Source organism: Callorhinchus milii, unplaced genomic scaffold (genome assembly GCF_018977255.1).
Source record: "Callorhinchus milii isolate IMCB2004 unplaced genomic scaffold, IMCB_Cmil_1.0 Scaffold4, whole genome shotgun sequence".
Taxonomy (NCBI): domain Eukaryota; kingdom Metazoa; phylum Chordata; class Chondrichthyes; order Chimaeriformes; family Callorhinchidae; genus Callorhinchus; species Callorhinchus milii.
In genome coordinates this window covers 74,613,992-74,632,177 of record NW_024704745.1, presented here as the reverse complement: position 1 = coordinate 74,632,177, position 18,186 = coordinate 74,613,992, and the positions used below count along the sequence as shown (strand labels likewise).

Below are 18,186 nucleotides of genomic sequence, written 5' to 3'. Positions count from 1 at the left end.
GTCCTCCCGACGTGAAAGGCGCTATACAAATGTAATTTTGTTGTTGTTGTTTTCAAATTCCACCAAATTCAACCATATTCAAGTTAGGCAGGCAGGGCGAAACCTTGGGCAAGTTTCCTTACTCCACACAGAGCCTAATAGTAATCCCTCCAAAAAACCCAAAACAATAATAAATTGGTCATTTTCAATCTACGACTGTTTGTGGGACATTGCTGTGCGCAATTGGCTGCCGCGTTCGCCCACAAATATACAGTCAATTCACTTTACAGTATATTCTGTGAAGCGCTTTGGGACGTCCTCCCGACGTGAAAAGCGCTATATCAAATGCAAGGATTATTATTATTATTATTATTATTATTATTATTAGCCAAACACAAAGACATAGAAAATACCTAGAAAGAAAGAAAATCGAGTGCGTGATTTTTTTAAGAAAAATTCAAAAAAAACAAAACTCTCATGTGCGTAAGAAGGTTTTTCTGATGTTTAACAAGTTTGTTTTTCCTAAATTTGTTGAGTCATTAAATAAAAAGCTTTTGTTTTCCTTGCGAATTGATCTTGAGGTGGTTATTGTTCAAGGTGTGGGCAGCCTTGTCCAATACATGCATTATTCATCATAATGTTAATAATTCTTGAATTTGATATAGCTAACGTCTCAAAACGATTCACAGAATTTTACTGAAAAGTGCAGTGTCTGTATTTTATTAGTGAATCTCTTAGAATGGTGCCTGAGGACTGTTACCGACACCTCTTAATTTATCCCATGCTTTTGATGGTGACTTCAGAATCTATTTCTAGTAACTGCACCGTCCCTACAAGAATTCATTTGTTGTCTGTGACTGTTTGTGGGACATTGCTGTGTGCAAATTGGCTGCAAATATACATAGTCACTACTCTTTACAGTAAAATCCTGTGAAGTGCTTTGAGATATCCTCTCGACGTGCGGGAATAATAATAATCCCTTGCATTTGATGTAGCGCCTTATCACATCATTGAGACGTCTCAAAGTGCTTCACAGAATATACTGTAAAGTGGATTGACTGTGTATTTTGTGGGTGAAACACGAAAACTAATTGTGCACAGCAGTTTCCCTAAACAGTCGTGGGTTGAGGGACCAAATTTTGTTGTTGTTTTGTTTTTTGGAGGGATTATTTCTCCCACAAAATACAGCCAGTTCACTTGGCAATTTATTCTATGAAGCGCTTTGAGACGTCTCTAAAACATGATAAGGCGCTATATCAAATGCAAGGATTATTGGTATTATTATTACTTCTGGAAAACGATCGATGTCAAATGGAAGAATTATTAAGAGCATTGAGATGTTTCGATGGCGTGATAAGGCGCTACATCAAATGCAAGCAATATTTATTATTAAAAGATTCTCTGTGGACCAGAAGAGAGCAAGCAGAGAGACTTACTGATTCTCTTTTTGGAGTCGAGCCTCTGTTCTGGGAGTGCAAAAGAAACTTGCTGAAATTATTTTTAGCAGGAAGTAGATAGGAAATGCAATACTAATTTTTTAAGTGAACCCAAGATTGCGTCATTTTACTGTAACTGAAGTGCAAAGAAAGAAGATGTGGAGGATGCAGTTTGTGTTTCTAAAGCACTCGACTGTTAAATCACTTGAGCTTTTTACTAATAGTTAGAGCAGTTGAGACTACAATGGAAAATGTACAACTTGGGACTTCATTAACAATGTATTTTAGATATAATAATAATAATCCTTGCATTTGATATAGCGTCTTGTGGAATCCTGTAGCTCAGTGGTTAGTGCATTCGCCTCGAAGGGGGAGACCTGGGTTTGATTCCCGGGCAGGGCGAAATGTGGGCAAGTTTCTTTACTTCACACGGTTGTTAGTTGATTGGCAGATCACTTTTCTGGGAGTAGAAATTCCTTCAAAAAAAATTGGTCGCTCAATCCACCATTGCTTGTGGGACACTACTGTGCGCAGTTGGCTGCCAGTTTCGCTCACAAAATATACAGTCAATTCACTTTACAGTATATTTTGTGAAGCGCTTTGAGATGTCTTGAAGACATGATAAGATGCTGTAGCAAATGCAAGGATTATTATTATCACGTCTTATAATGGTGGAGAGTAGTTTGCAAAATAACCCTCCAGAAAGAGGGTTTTGCTACGTCCACTTGCGGGAAATGTGTGTCTCAAAATTTTCCAATTAGAAGTATTTATAATATAATAATAATCCTTGATATTTGATATAGCGCCTTATCACATCGTTGAAAAAGTCTCAACGCGCCTCACAAAATATATGTAAAGTGAATGAACTATATTTTGTGGGTGAAACGCAGCAGCCAATTGTGACAACAGTGTCCCACAAACCGTCGTGGATTGAGTGACCGCATTTTATTTATTTATGTATTTTGGAGGGAGTATTAACTCCAAAAAGTGATGTGCCAATCGACTAATAACCGGGTTCCTACTTACTGCTAGGTAAACATAGGCGTGCGGAGTAAGCAAACTTGCCCAGGTTCTGCTCTGTCCAGGAATAGAACCCGAGCCCTCTCGCTTGCAAGGCAAGTGCTCTAACCACTAAGCTATTTTTTGCTTGATTGTCTTCAGTCCTCTTCTGAAGATTATGATCTGCGGTTTTGTTTCCACAAATCCCAACATCTTATTTTGCGTGGAATAATATGTTTCAATACCAGAGCATTTGGCCCAACTAGTCCCTACGGGCGTTTTTGTTCCCTCTCCAGGTGTGAGCAGGAGTGATCAGGAGTCGAGACCTCCTGGTGTCTTCTCCTTAGCTCATTGCTACACTATTTATTGAATGAACTGACCATGAGAAGAATCCCCACCCCCCATATACACACACGCAACATACATGTACACACAACAAACGCACAACACAGACACGCAACAATAAGATTACATTTGTATAGCGCCTTTCATGTCGGGAGGAGGTCCCAAAGCGCTGGACAGCATTTCAGACCCGAGCTGGGGTCAGGGGGGGGAGAAGATACACAGACACACACAACATACACATCCACACAACATACATAACATCCACACATATACATGTACACACACAACGTACACACAAACACAACACACACACACATTTTCACATCCACATGTGCATGCACACACACATATACCCAAATATACATTTTTACACAACCACACCTATGCATACAGAACATACACACACACACATACATACACACGCACACACAGGCTGGCTGCCTGTAATTATGTCAAGGGAGAGGCAGTTTTGGCTGCTCACAGTTATAATGGAAATCTCGGTGAATGTGGTGTGTGGAAGGAAAGGGCAGAACGCTCTTTGTTTTTGTTCTTGTGCTCTTGACGTCATGCACCAGCGCTCAGGGTGACTCTAAATTTATAAAGAAAAAGTGCTCGCCAGCTTGGCTTTATCTGATCAAACATTTAACCATTTCTTTTCTGCACGAGTGAAAAATCTGGTGCCCGATTGTTTTCATTTTGGTTCTATTTTTTTTTAAAAATCGCATTATAAATGAAAAAAACCGCAGAGTAAAAATCAAAATAAAAAGCAGAAGTAGCACCCTTTTTTTGTATGGGTTGGAGAGTACGACTTCCTCTATTTTATTCCCATTTCCTGTTCTGCTGTGCCGTGCGCCTATTGTGGCTGAACGGGTGGACGAGTGACGTTCCTTTCTCTTTCTTCCCGCTCCCACCTCACTGCTCCTCCCCCCTCCCCTCCGCTCCCCTCGTCTGTGCAGCTTTCAGAAATAATAATCCGTACATCTGACACTTCAATATATTCCGCGAAACGCTTTGAAACAACTCAACCACAGGATAAGGTGCCTATATCAAATGCAAGGATTATTATTGATTATTATTGTACTTTCCATGTCGTGAGGACATCTCAAAGTGCTTCACAGGATATACCGTAAAGTGTAGTGACTGTCTGTTTTGTGTTTTGAACCCAGCAGCCAATTTCCGCATGGCAAAGTTCCCCGAACAGCCATAAAGTGGGTATTCAATTTTATCTGGCCAGGGCAATGGGAGAATCTCCTTTCCCTTTTGAAGATGTCCCCCTGACTAACCGTGTGTACCCTGTCTCCCTACCCCATGAATAACATCCAGCTCTGTGTATAAATTTCGGACAGAATATCATAAGCAGAATAATAATCCTTGCATTTAATATAGCGCCTAATCAAGACGTCTCAATGCACTGCAGAAGATTCAGTGTGGAGTGTACAGACTGTGTTTGTAGCCAAGTGTGGCAACCGATTTGTACATAGAACAAGCAGCGATGAAGTGAATTACCAGTTATACGTGGGGGATTGTTGGCCAAGACACCAGGACCTCAGTTGAACGTCATCTCTGAAGGACGACACCTCCAGCAGTGCACCCCTAGCACTGCATTGGAGTGTTAGCCTAGACCGTGAATTCCTAGCCCATATATTCCAAATCCTGACATGAAGATTGAACCCAAACCTGACTGTGAGGATAATGTGCTTCCAACTGAGTAAGACTGACGGCCTTCTTATTTCGCACGGCAAGCAGTTTGCATGGTCCTCTATGAGATGGCTGGTAACATCTATTTGCCGTTTAATAATGATAATAATAATCCTTGCATTTGATATAGTGCCTTATCACGTCGCGGCAGCCAATTGCATACAACAGTGTCCTACAAACAGTCATGGATTGAGTGACCAATTTTTTGAAAAAGGATTATTACCCCTGGAAAAGTGATTCTCCAATCAACTAACAACTGGGTTCCTACTTACTGTTAGGTAAACAGAGGCGTGTGGAGTAAGGAAATTTGCCCAACTTTTCCCCTGCTGGGAATTGAACCCAGGTCTTCTCGCTTGTGAGGCGAGTGCTCTAACCACTGAGCTGCAGGACTCTACCTTTAAGATGTTGACATGATGTTAAGAGGTCTGATTAGTCAGAAGGTTTGGGTTAAAGCTGGCTGATGGGGTGGGTGGGGAAGGAAGATTTCAAGGTCATTACAGTACTCCCAACAATGATTACTGAGTCAAATGCGTTCAAAGCACATGACTTGGTCCTGATCTTGGAGATAACTTTCTAAGCATTTACAGAGTTGAAGAATGCAGTTTTAAGTACTTTGAAGCCTTTATTGACTCATTGTGAGGTTACAGTATACAGGTCGGGAGGAAGTGGGGAAGGGGAGGGGGAGAGAGTGTGGATTGTTCACTGAACGTTAGTTAATTCTACCAAGGAGTTTCCAGAATTAGCATGTTTTAAAGTCTACTTGCTAGGTTTTTCCCCACAGATTTTACTGATATTTTTATATAATATATATTATATACATACGATAAAGAAGGAGGCATTTTGGCCCATCTTGTCCACTTTACAGCTGTTTGTGGAACATTGCCATGAATAAATTGGTCTGCCTCATCCACCCACCCGCAAAATGCACGAAAAAAAGCACCTGGGACATCCTTCCAACGTGATAGGCCCCACATGAAATTATCGTGTATTTATCCAATTCCTTTGCATTCCACATCATGTAGAGAAATTATTTGGTCTATTCCTAGATTTACTACCGTCGGCAGCCCAACTTTGTCACTAGACCTCTGGAATGCTTTCCCCTAAATCCTTTCACTGGCTCCCTTCATCTTTGCTTTCAAAGCCCTACTTTGTCTGGAGATCCTCATAGTGTCCTGGCCAACAGTCTCCCCCTCCCACCAAATAAAATTATTCATTCACTACATAGCTGTTTGTGGAATATTGCTGCGTCCAAATTGGCTGCCGTGTTTGCCTACAAATAGTCACTGCACTTCACAGTAAAATCTTGTGAAGACTTTGAGACGTCCCGATGACATGATGAGGCTCTACATCAAATGTAAGAATCATCATTGTTATTAATAATAAATGTCAGTCTCTCCGAACTCGACTCCCATCTCTGGAAAGTGCTTTGAGACTGTTATCCCACACGTACGAGTATTATGTAAGTGCTGGTTGCTGCTATTATTGTTTACTGTTCAGTAAAACACTGGGGAAATATTTCAAAGTCATATGACATCTGCAGCATAGATAGGTAGCTAGATTTGCCAATTCCAACAACAACAACTTGCATTTATATAGCGCCCCTCACGCAGGGTAGCGTGGCTGCGTGCTTGAATTTCACTAAAGATGATATTCGGAGGTTTATTCACTTTACTCCAAATTGAGAAATGAATTTCCATTGTTAAACATCATTTTGTTTTACATAACTTTCCATTGCGTGACCCAAATCAAGTATTTGGATATTAAGCTCAAAATGGCTGACTTTTGAGTCATAAGGTCACCACGGACATCACTTCCTGCGTGTGCGCTATACACAGAAATTGTCATTGATGTAAGCAGGAAGCGGTGATCGTAGTACGGCATGGGGCAGGAAGTGAAATCTGTGACAATGGGTAATGGGGGGTAGGAAATGTCCTTTGTTTTGCTCCAGTCATGTTAACTACATACAATAAAAAATATTATTATTAATAATGATCCTCGCATTTGATGTAGCACCTTATCTCGTCATTTGGACGTCTCAAAGCGCTTCACAGAATGTACTGTGAAGTGAATTTATTGTGCATTTTGTACGCAAAAAAAGGTACTTTCTGCGACATTAATTCATGTAGACGCATCTCTTTCAATCACACTCTTGTCGCGCTGTCATCCTACATTTCGTGTGTCTTGTCAAAAACTTACATGACAGGTTTCCTTGTGACTGTCTCGCAGCTTAAAATCTTTTTTTGGATGTTGAACTTCTAAATTGTTTAAAAGTTGATTAAACTTGGGCCAACGCCCAAGTTCTGAATGATGGATATTTAAGATGAGCAATGCAGTCACTGTTCCACTGGCATCATTGGGTATTGACAGCTTTCTATTGTGTTTTAACTTAAATATTTGTATATTAACTACAAAATGGCTGACTTTTGAGTCATAATGTCACCACGGAAAACCCTTCCTGCTTCTACGTTAATGGCAGGAAGTGCTGGTGGTGTAAGAGCTGTGGGGCGCTCACCTACGTGAGGGACGTTGTATCAATGCAAGTTGTTGTTGTTGACGGGACGAAGAAAACAGACCCCAACACAGATGTTTCTCCTGTTGTAGAATAACCGCGTAAATCTGTATCATTATGTCACTTCTGCCAAATCCCCCAAAGTTGCAAATGCGAGGATGATTATTTTGATATTGCTGGATCATTATGTTAAATCAGTATTGTCACAAGGTTGTTTTGTTGACAGGTAATCGAGATTTTAATCTTATTTTTGCTGAGACCGACAATCTTTGCCCCACTTTAGAAGTTACGTCTCTGCTTAGTGCCATGGTGCAGAGGGTAGTGACAGCAAATTAATATTAAATGTCTGGGTTTAAATAGGCAGCCAGCATGGCTTTTGTAAGAAGATTGTCAAAACAGTAGTGGTACCCTACAGTCTGAAATGTTTGCAGAGACTAAAAGGGGCTATTCTCCAGTGGGGGTGTGGTTTTAAAATCTCAACAACCCCCCAAATGAAATTGGTAACTCACATACATCATTCACTGCTTCTGGGACACTGCTGTGCATAATTAGCTGCTGCATTCACCCACAAGGTACTTAGTTGCTCTACTTTAGAGTGCATCCTGTCAAGTGCTTTGAGATATCCTCCTGATGTGAACGACGCTATACCAAGTGTAAGGATTATTATTATCTTCCGGTATCCTGGCCAACAATCCCCCAACTAGAATTGATCATTCACTTCACGGTTGTTTGTGGAACACTCTGAGACGCCGTCCGGCGTGGAGGGCGCTATATAAATCCAAGTTGTTGTTGTTGTTGTTGCTCTTCAACCTCTTTTTTGTTTTCCTATTTGACTGCGGCTCTGAAAACTCTCCTACCCCGCACCTGCCCTGCCTCCACCCCTCCTGATCCTAACTCCCAGCTCGGGTCTGAATCCTGACTGTCCAGCACCTAAAAACGTCCTCCTGATATAAAAGGCGCTATATAAATATATATCTAAATATATACAAATGTAATTTGTTGTTGTTGCTGTATGTAAATTGGCTGCCCCATTCACCTGCAAAATATTGTCACTACACTTCACAATAAACCCTGTGAGGAACTGTGAGACATCCTCCCAACGTGAAAGTCATCATATCAAATGCAAGGATTATTATAAGCGGTAGAGTGTGAAATTATAGCTGCTACCACTTCATGGGAGGATTAAAATGCAGCATGTGGTTTGGGAGACACTTAAACAGCGAAGATTTAAGCCCAAATAGTGTTTGGGACTTGTGTTCCTGAAATAAAATGCAAGCTTGCGTCTGAAATGCTAATTTCAAGGCTTGGGGGAGTGTAATTAGAATTAAGTACAAATCTGAGTTGGTCTTCAGACCAAAGTTATTCAGAATATATGGTATGAACTTCAGCTAGTTTGTAAAGTAAAATACGTGCGTGTGATGTGTTCTGGAACTGTTATAGCCGCAATACAGTGTTGTATATTTTATGCGCTCAGAAACCCATTTAACCATAGGCAAAGTGACTCATTGCAAATTCAATTGCAAATTGAAGATATCTGTTTTGCTGGGAACATAAGACCGATTCATCCTGTGGTTGGATGCAAATAGTTTGTGATGGCTTTACCCAAAGGACTACCCAGGAGCGCATAAAAGCATCTGAGCATGTGATCATCAGTGTCAGAGTCCTGTGTTAAAATATTTATCGACGATATAGAGGAGAGATTTTTCTAAAGAAAAAAAAACACACGGTTGATTGTGATATTTAATCTCTAAATGTTCGTAGCAAGACTTTGGTTTCATAGGCGAACAGAGTCCCGGGCCTGGGAGACTTGAGTTTGCCTTTCAATGAGTGGCAGGATTGATGTCTGATTACACATTACTGCTGTGTGGTTTTTCTTTAAGCTTCCATTTATTCTTGCTCCAGATAATTCCAACGCGAGCTGTGGCTAAATTATACTTGGAGAGCAGCGATATTTTTTACACTCGCGGTATGCTTAGAATTTTAAATCCACATTTATTTATTCCTGCTCCCACATTCGTTTAGCCTTTGACACTCCAGCGTTTTGACAGCACTTTATCCTCACCTCTTTTCCCCTTCCTCTCTCCCGCCATCCCCCCCCACCCCCAACCCACATGTCCATTAGTCCAATTGAGATTCAAGTATGCGCAGTGTGGTAACGTATACCTATAATTTCATCCCCTACCTCAAAGCATTGATCACCTGATCTTATGTGTTATTAAGCTGCTTTGAAAAAAATTCTGCTCGCATTCCACAATTTTTTTTATAGAGAGCGAAATATGTTCTAGTCAAGTATTAGAATGAAATTGCTCCGTGGTGACCTGGCAGGTTTGTTGAGCGAGGAGTTGAGCCGAACCAACCAGGAGAGAGCCAGGTGTGTCTCAGGTCAATGTTGAGCTGGGTGATCTCGGGCAGGGCAACGCACGAGGCACTACTGTTGAACTCGCCATCCCAAGATAGTTTAGAGTTTGCTACCCGAGCTGGGACTTGGATTCGGGAAGGGTGGGGGTAGGGGAAGGAAGATGACCGAAGTTGTGGTCAAAGAAGAAGGGCTTCAGATGCGACCTTCTTGAACCTTATCGACACACTCTCTCCCTCCACTCAGCGGGCACTGACCTGCTCCATGTCCCCCACCCTGCCCATCCCACCATAAGCAGTCAGGCCTTCAGGCTATCTGCCCCACCCTCTGGAACTCCCATCTGTTCTCCTCACCCCTTCCCTCACCTACTTCTAAGTCCGGCTGAATACCTCCTCTTTGACTGCGCCTTCCTTCATTTTCCTCCTCATGTTTCCCCCACTCCTCCTGAACCCAACTCCCAATTCGGGTACAAACCCTTGACTGCTCAGTGCCTTGGGATATCCTCCTGACGTGAAAGGTGCTCTATAAATGTAATTTGTTGCTGTTGATGCTGAGACATTTTGAGATTATAGGTGCCATATGTACAGCCACTACACTTCGTTTTAGTTATATAATCCTGTGCAGCATTTTGAGATGTTTCAATGACGTAACGCAATTGGCTGCCACGTTACACCCACAAAATGTACAGTCACTGCACTTCACAGTATATTCTGTGAAGCGCTTTGAGACGTCTCCGGGGCTTTGTGTCTCCTGATCGCTATCCACAGCACTTGCTAGATTGAGCGCACAGGACCAAGTGGGACTTGGCTGCAATTTCATAGTTGAATGATCTTCTGGTCCCCTCATTCAAGATGAATAGTGGGCACTTAGGTGAGATGCAAGTAGGAGTTTGGTGCCCGTGGAACTGTACTCTTATTAGAAGGAAAAAAGGGATCAAAATGCCTTCAGGAGAGGAGGGGAGAAAATTGGTGAGGAAATAAATAAATTATTCAATTAAATGAATGAATTATTCAAGGGAAACCAAGTTTCCTTCTGATTATTTTTAAATGAGAAATCCTACTGACCTCTTTTGGCTTTCAAGAAATCGTTAAGTACTGTGTTGCATTGTACCACTGAACAGACCATTACAGCTAAATTATTGATGGGGTGCGCGGGGCAAGGGGAAACAGGAAGGGAGGAGAAGGTTTTGTACCAAGGTGAGTAATTGAGGAGATGGCTGGCTAGTACAAAAACAATGAGCATTTATGCTTCACTCTCCACCTTGAAACACCACAAAAATACTGTATAAATCAGGGCCACGATTTGCGCCACTGACAGGATAAACACAGGCAAAGCGAAGCCAGCTCTGCTCATAAATGATCTCTTAAAAAGTTTATTGGATGCCCATTATTTTGTTGTTGTTTTGTTTTTCAGGAGCTGGTTTCTCGACCGGTTCTTCAATATAAACATCACAGACATAAACTGTGCGACAGCCTGGCTCGGTTGGTTAGAAATCTTGTCTCTGTGAGTTAGAAGGTTGTGGATTCAAGCCCTGTGTTAGGACTCTAACCTTATACTCTAGGCTGAAACCATATGCAGTAATGTTTTTTTAATGCATTGTTGCCAGTCAAAGATCGCATAATGTTATTTCGAAAGCAGAAATACCCTAGCCAATATTTCTGCCGTTTCCAAAAATACAATGAATTGATCAGTCATCTATCTCAGAGTTGTTTTTGGGGATGTGCTGACTCTGGTTATCTGCATAACTATCACTCAGTACACTTCAAAATGCTGTAACTTCTTGCGCAAGTACAGTGAGGCAATTTAACATGAAGAGTTGCTAGTTCAAACATGGTATTATATTATGGAATCGTTTAATTGAATCATAGGGAACTTCAGGTGAAAGATCATTCCATCATGTTGTGTTCGGTAGTACATCCACTAGCCAGTTCAGATGTGCAAAGGGTTCCTTTACAGCTCTGCAAACTGGTCTTTAATGCGTTGGAAGCAAATTCAGTACAAAGTCAGCATATTTTCCTTTTATATATTAAGTGTCTTGTTTTCTATTGACCGTACTTACGGTCACCTCTTCTCTCCCCCCCGGCTCGGATTCAGGCTCCGGCACTGTTGAGTGCTCCAAGACCCTGCCCTGCATGAAGGGCTGCAAAGAGCAGTGATTGTGGAACATGTCTTGAGATTTAACAGTCTGTAGATTGGAATTGCGCTATCGTTTTTCTGTACTTTAATAGTTTTACAGAAGTACAGTTAAGATTGGGCAACATTTCACCAATTAAGTCACTCCCTAAAGAGTTCACAAGGGACATTCTAATCTACTGTACAAGGCATTAGTTTCTCTTTACATCCAATGAAGCTCTTCCGATGTTGCAATAACAAGACAAATTTCTGCAGGGCAGGACAGCCAGATGCCCTTTTGTTGTGAAATCGTTCTGCAGGGAGTCTCCGCAAGGGAGCTTGGTTGGCCAGGTTCCACTCTACTTGGCCACAGAAGAAGACTGTTTGGCCCATTGAACAAGTACGATGGGCTTGCGTGGCTCTCTAATGTGCTGAAAAATTCTGGGTCTCAGGCGACACGTTAGCCGATTTTGGCCAGACTCATGAATTGAGACCAAATAAATTAGTCATTCATTTCACGGCTGGTTGTGGGACCTCAATGTGCCAAAATTGGCTGTAACGTTTGCCTAGAAATACACGATCACCATACTGGGTGGTAGGTTATCTGTGAAGCACTTTGATGCATTTGCCAAACACACAGATTGATTTTTTTTTCATCCTTGTGTCTTAATATCACACCCCAAGTCACTGATTCTATTCATACCCAGCTCTCGAATGCAATTTTGAGACGAGCATTCATATTTTAGTGATGTCTCGAGTGCAAAGATCTCGACGGATCCCAAGACACAAGTAGCATAAATCAAAAGGCTACACATACCGATTTTTGTTATCGGATTTCTGGGAGTACAGTACTTCTGCCTGTCCTCAGTTGTGTGCGTGTTAAAAAAAACTTGTCCAGCAGAATGGATTCACCGTGTCCAAGATCTTGCAATGCTCCACCATCTCCCAATGGATCAGGTTCAACATCCTTACCCTCACATACAAATTCTTTCACACTTTGAATCTCTCTCTATCTGTCATTAAATTATGTCATGAAATCTATCTGTTTGACTGCACTTAATGTCACTTCCCCCCTTCTTCCTAAAATGTTATCGTACATTAAGCCGTTTTTTCGATAGCTGGATAAAATTGGTCATCCGCTACTTGGCTGTTTGTGGGACATTGTTGTGCCATGGCTGCTGTGTTCACCTCCAAATACTGTCACTACACTTCAGAGTAAAGCCTGTGAAGTGTTTTGAGATGTCAACGTGACGTGAAAGATGCTACATCAATATACAATAATAACATTATGATAATAATTCTTGCATTTGATATAGTGCCTTATCTCATCGTTGAGACGTCTCAAAGTGACCACATTTTTTAAAACATTTTCCTAAAATTAACAACTGTCTCAAAATCCTTTCGCTGCCTCAAATACTCCTCTTAAACCTCTTTCGCAAAGGCACAGGTGCCAACAACATAAGGAAACAACTGTTTGTCTTTATTAGAGCGCCCCTCATGCGAGGTAGCATCTAGAAGCGCCTAAAAATGGCGTAGTTTGAGGTATGATTTGGGGAAAAAGGGGAGGTGACCATAGGCCCAGTTGAAGAGGAAAGTCTTCAGGTGCGATCTGAAGACTTCATGTGGAGGTAGTAGCATCTCAGAGCACTCAACTGTGGTGGAACTTGACTTCGAGCCAGGGGGAGAGGGGAGGTAACAGGTCAAAGAGGAAGGCCTTCAGGCCGTGGTGGGGATTAAAGCTGCTCTGTACGGCTTGATGCCAGCCCAGCTGAGCTGTTGGAACAGCCTCCAGGTGGACCATTTGTTTACCTAAGAAAATCCTCTAAGACAAGGACAGTCAGTATAAACGTGGGGATGTTGGTGAATTACAGAGAATAAACCAGGCGTGAAGCGGTTGCACCTACAGCACTTGAGTAATACGGCCTTGTACACTTTCATGATTTATTTTGTGTGACACAGCTTTCTGACGTGCATCTCAATATGATTTTGTCTGGTTCTCGTCAACCCACCTTCCTCCCCTCCCCCCCCCACACACACACCCTCGGATATGCTACCTTTCTTGTGGTAGGCACTGCCAGAAGGCCTTGTGCGCGCTATTTATCACAATTATCATGCTTGTGGTTTCTGATTACGTTGATAAGGGAGTAAAGGAGATGGTTTTGCACTTTACATTGTAAATCACCAATGTGACAGCTCTGTCATAAAGGAAATGTTATGATGCTGTGGAAACTACAGACTATCTTACAGTTCTTTCTTACAGCGTTGAGCCGCATGTGAGCTGTAATGCAGTCAATCCACTGACCTCTTTCCGCATTATTGAAATAATAATCCTTGCATTTGATACAGTGCCTTTCACGTCTAGAGGACATCTCAAAGTGCTTCACAAGCAGGATTCACTGTAAAGTCTATCGAAGTGTATTTTGTAGGCGGACACGACAGCCAGTTTGCGTACGGCAACGTCCCACAAAGTCAAAGTTCCGATGGGGTCTTGAACCCACGACTGGCTGATTCAGAGGCGAGAGTGCTACCAAATGAGACACGCTGACTGAAACTTGTGGCGAGTTTCTGTTACAAGTCCATATGCAAAGTCCTTTATTGCGCCTGTTATCTAAGCAAATTGCAATGCTCGAAATATCCATTCTCAGACACAGCTGCTGTAAGCGTGTCTGGATCTTATATATTAAGACCTACCTCTTCGACCGCATCTATGGTCCCCTACCCCTTCTCCCTTCCTCGGCACCCAACCCTGCCTATGCACAGCGCTCTGAAACGCTATCCTGCATGAAGGTTGCTATATTAAATAGTGGCTGTTCTTGGATTGTGTGTAAGTTCTCCTGCTCTCCCTGTCTGGTTTGTCTCTTGCTGTTCCATCCCACTGCAGTGCTTTGGGCTTTTCAACGTATTTATTCAAAATATGGGTGTTAACCAATGGGGTAGGGTAGGAGGGGAGGAAGGGGGAACATAGTGCAAAGGTGTTTTGAAGGACACAACATTGCACTCTTAACAAGATTCCAATGCATCACAAATTGGTTTTCCGTTCTGTCAAACTCCCTTCTGCCCTTCCAAGCTGGTCGTGAACAGACACGTGCTGAGTGAATTGGGTCTGGAAATGTTGGCAAATTCTGCTGAACGCCCACAAAATACATAGTCACTCCACTTTACAGTGAGATCCTGCGAATCGATTTGAGACCCAATGGCACTTTTGAAAAGAGAAGGGAGTTTCTCCTGGTGTCCCGGCCAACAATCCCCCAAATAAAATTGGTCATTCACTCCATGGCTGAACGTAGGGCGATGCTGTGTGTAATTCTGCTGCCACGTTCGTCTACAAATACAGTTGCACCATTTCACATTAATTCCCGTGAGACTTTCCAACATGGTAAGGTGCTGTACCAAATGCACGGATTTTTTTATTGTAGTAGCGAATAGCGCTTGGATCGCAGATATTCTCGAGATGTGAGGCTCGTGTGGGATGAAAACCGTTGTGAAATTAACAAATTGAGTCACTGAGATTGTGAACAGTTATGTGATAAGAGAGAGAGAAGCATTAAGGACTCGTGTATGATTGCAACTTCCTTGCTGTGTGAAGATCCAGCCACATTGTAATATTTGCAGTTCAGGTTCATTTCAGTAAAAGGGAAGACTTCCTTCCGCACACTCCCCCTTCCCCCCCGCCCAACCCAAACCCCCCGCCCCTCACCCCACATCCACGCTGCTGTTCGTGCTGCTTGCTTTATATGCTAGAAAGAAGCAGGTCAGGACAAAAACAGTTGTGGTTGCTACCTGTTTGTGGTTGCTTGGTTGTGTGTGTTATTTCCCCCCCCCCCCCTCCTGATTGCTGCAGGCGCCCATAGAGAGCAGCTCTCACTGCTTATCAAGCGCCCTGAATCTCGTGTGCTCAGTGCAGCAGCCCAAGAGAAAATGGATGCTCAGCCTATCTTGTTTGCAGATCTGTTGCGTCGCTGACTTCCCAGGAGAAAATGAGACTTTGATCATGTGGATTTCCCCCCTTTGCCTAGTAATCAAATGGACAGTCAGACAGAGAGAGAACGAGCGAGAGAGAAAGAGAGCCCTGACCCGCCACTGTGAAATGGTTTTCATTTCTCACTGGAACACGCCGTAAATTTGACTTGTGTGTTTTTTTTTGGGTGGGTGGGTGGGGGGCAGTTTTTTTATTTCAAAAATAAATCAAATAAATAAATAAGTATGTACGTATATACATCCATACGTGCCTGCCTGCCAGGAGTGAACCAAGAGATATAAACAGTGGGAAATGGAGCAAAGCTGCCAGTGTGTGTGCTATAAATGGACTACAGTAGGAGTGCAGTAAGTAGCCTTTGTTCTGGTTTTTTTTGTATTTCAATTTGCAAATCAATGGGACCGGTTGTCTTTTCGGTGACATGGGAAGCAACACCAGCGCTTCTAAATGAATGACTTCAGCTGCATTCAGATTTGGTGGCATATTTGGACTGTCTTATTTTTTTTTAACCCCCCCACCCCCCCCCCCAGCAGAGCTTACCGTATGCTCTGGAACTCCGTCCGTTAACCCTTAAAGGAGCATTAATTGCTGGCGAGAGGGGGTGAGGAGAGGGGGGCGTGTGGGAGGGGAGGTGGCTTGGGAGGGGAGGAGTGGGGGAAACCACACTCTAGCGAGGTGCTCCACACCCCCCTCTCCCCCCATGGCAGAAGAAGAGGCCACAGGTTTTCAGGATTGCAAGGGGCATTCTCAACAACAACAAATTACTTTTATACAGCGCCTTTTATGTCGGGAGGACATCCCAAGGCATTGGACAGTCAAGGCTTTGGAACTGAGCTGAGGATTGGGATTAGAGGGCAGAGAGGGTAGGGGTAAGACGGTGGCTGAAGGCGCGGTTGAAGAGGAAGATCTTGAGATGTGCCTTGAAGGAGGAAAGGGAAGGAGTGAGGCGATGGGACTGTGGGATGGAGTTCCAAAGGTGTGGGGGCAGAGAGGCTGAAGGCCCAACCGACGATGGTTGGGCAGGTGATGTGGAGCAGGCTGGAGTTTACTGATCGGAGGTAGCGGGCAGGTTGACATGGCTCAGGTGACAGGTAGGAAGGACGTTCCGTGGAGGGTTTTGAAGGCGAGGACAAGGATTTTGAACTCATTTGAGTTCAACATCAGGAGGTATTTCTTTACCCAGAAGATAATTAGTAACTGGAACAGGGGGAGGTGAGGCCAAGATGTTTTTTAAGAAAATAGCTTAATGCTGTGATGGGAGGACGGTCGGGTGGGTAGTCTGGAAGGATGAGAGCAAATGGGCTGAAGGAACTTACTCATCCAAGCCTCTTTGGCGAACTTCGATTCCTGTAGCGTATTGGTTAGAGCACTCGCCTCGCAAGCGAGAGGACCCGGGTTTCATTCCCGAACGGGGCGAAACCCCATTACCAGTTCCCAGCAAACATAAATGATTGTTTTCTCTATTCGCTATGTCACGCTCCCTTCAGAATTAAAATAAAATGAAATGTAAACAGGCTCTGTAAACGCTACGGTGGTGTCTGGCACGGTGTCACAGCGCATGCTTTCACATGACATCGATTGACTTGTTGAAAAAAACACCTTCTCAAAGTGATCTCTGGCGTCTGACTCCAGTGTGATTTTGCTTTGGGAGGTGTCGCTTAACCCCCAAAATGTACACTTCTTACAGCAAAATGCAACAGCTCACTGCAGCAATCATAGCATGCAGAGGGAATAAAGTCTAATTGCATGAAAATGAGTGGGTGGGATATTATCTTCTTCCACGCTGGGCCCTGTCAAGAATTATTTTGACGTAATTTAAAATTAATATTATCGATGTGACTGACAGCTGAATGACTGACCTCTGCACTAGACGGTATAGATTTCTGCACCTCACTGGCTCGTCTAGCAATACTAAAGTATAGTTATCACAGTTGGATCTTGTGTCCGTCACTAAACAATAACATCATAACATTCATATTAGACCCTTTCGTATCAGCGGCTTCTTCGAATGAGATGAATTAGAGACCAAGTGAATGTTATTACGGAGATGCAAACGGCCGGCTTAACGGCTATCAATGAAATGAGTAGCTTATCCCATTATGGGGATATCTTTCCCCCTCTTCTCCTCTACTTCCCACACTATAAATCCAGATCCAGCAATGACCCCTGATAACTCGTCAATCCCATGACTCCGTGACGAGTTATCTGGCGCATTAGGCATATGTATAAATAAATTAAATGCGGCCGGGATATTGACAACACAAGGACTTAACTGATAGTGACAAGTTAAGACAGGGTCAAGCTTTCATCGACAACAGCAACTTGCAATTATACAGTGCCCTTCACACCGGATGGCGTGTTGGAGTGCTTAACAGTGGCCGAGCCCGATGCCGAGCCAGGGGAAAGGGAGAGGTGACCATATATATAGTGCCCTTAAACTGAATTATAAGTGAGGGTGCTAAGTAAACACAGCCTTCAAGGCTGGCACCCCCATGAATCGACACCCCATTTTCCCTGACATTCACTTGCTTTTTTGGGGGGGGGCCATTCCATCGGCTGTGGTTCGATTACCTCCCCCTTCCCACCCAGCTCTGCGTCAGGCTCCACCACTGTTAAGATCTCCGAGACGCTGTGCCCCGCTTGAGGGCTGCTATATGAATGCAAGTTGTTGTTGTATTGAAGGCCATTTGTCAAGGGTTAATCCCCTGTAATTAGAATTTCTGGGGGGTGAATTTGCAGGGAATATAGACCAAGATAACAGGAGAGAAACTTTTCT

General features: G+C 43.1%; 1 protein-coding gene across 2 annotated transcripts in view; it reads left to right on the top strand.

The window, feature by feature from the left end:
* LOC103177163 (F-box-like/WD repeat-containing protein TBL1XR1) overlaps window positions 1-18,186 on the top strand; it is a 154,375-nt gene that overhangs the window by 11,340 nt on the left and 124,849 nt on the right. The window contains exon 1 of one of the 2 annotated variants that reach the window (XM_042333951.1): window positions 15,588-15,757. The exons of the other annotated variant lie outside the window; for it this stretch is intronic. The gene's annotated coding sequence lies outside the window, so the exon portion shown is untranslated. Of the gene's footprint in view, window positions 1-15,587; window positions 15,758-18,186 lie in introns of those variants that run through there. 2 annotated transcript variants of the gene reach the window in all.